The sequence below is a fragment of the Monoraphidium neglectum genome (assembly GCF_000611645.1).
Source record: "Monoraphidium neglectum strain SAG 48.87 unplaced genomic scaffold scaffold00214, whole genome shotgun sequence".
Classification (NCBI taxonomy): Eukaryota; Viridiplantae; Chlorophyta; class Chlorophyceae; order Sphaeropleales; family Selenastraceae; genus Monoraphidium; species Monoraphidium neglectum.
Genome location: NW_014013414.1, coordinates 35,635 through 36,154, shown reverse-complemented (window position 1 = coordinate 36,154; position 520 = coordinate 35,635).

The window sequence follows — 520 nt, the reverse complement described above, 5'->3', positions numbered from 1 at the left end:
GCACAACACCCTCCCCTTCCACAGCGCCAACACCACACTTGTACAACCCCTTTCATCGCACCTCCTCACTCTCCAGGATCTCCTACCACTTTGGACTGTCCGGCCCCAGCATGTCAGTCGACACCGCCTGCTCATCTTCACTCGTGGCAACGCGCCTCGCTCACCAGTCCCTGGCCTCCCCAGCCGCCGGCCCCGCCTCAGCCGGCAGCGGGGCCAGCGGCATGGCAACTGCGGTGGCGCCGGCCCAGTCGGCCTTGGTTGGGGGCATCAACCTCATGCTGCTGCCCTCCACGACTGCCATGTTCAAGAGCGCAGGTGAGCAAGCCGGGGACTCTCCTCAAGCCAGCTACGTCCTGTTGTGGTTAGCCAGCAGCTTTGTTTCCAGTGTGCAGCTCTACCCTGAATATGCCACAAGGGGTCGACTCGAACCACTTGTGTACACATGGTCCCCAGGGGCAGGATCAGATCTCGCGCCGACCATCAAGCTGCCGCGCTGTGTCCTGCGCCCCCCCCCCCCCCC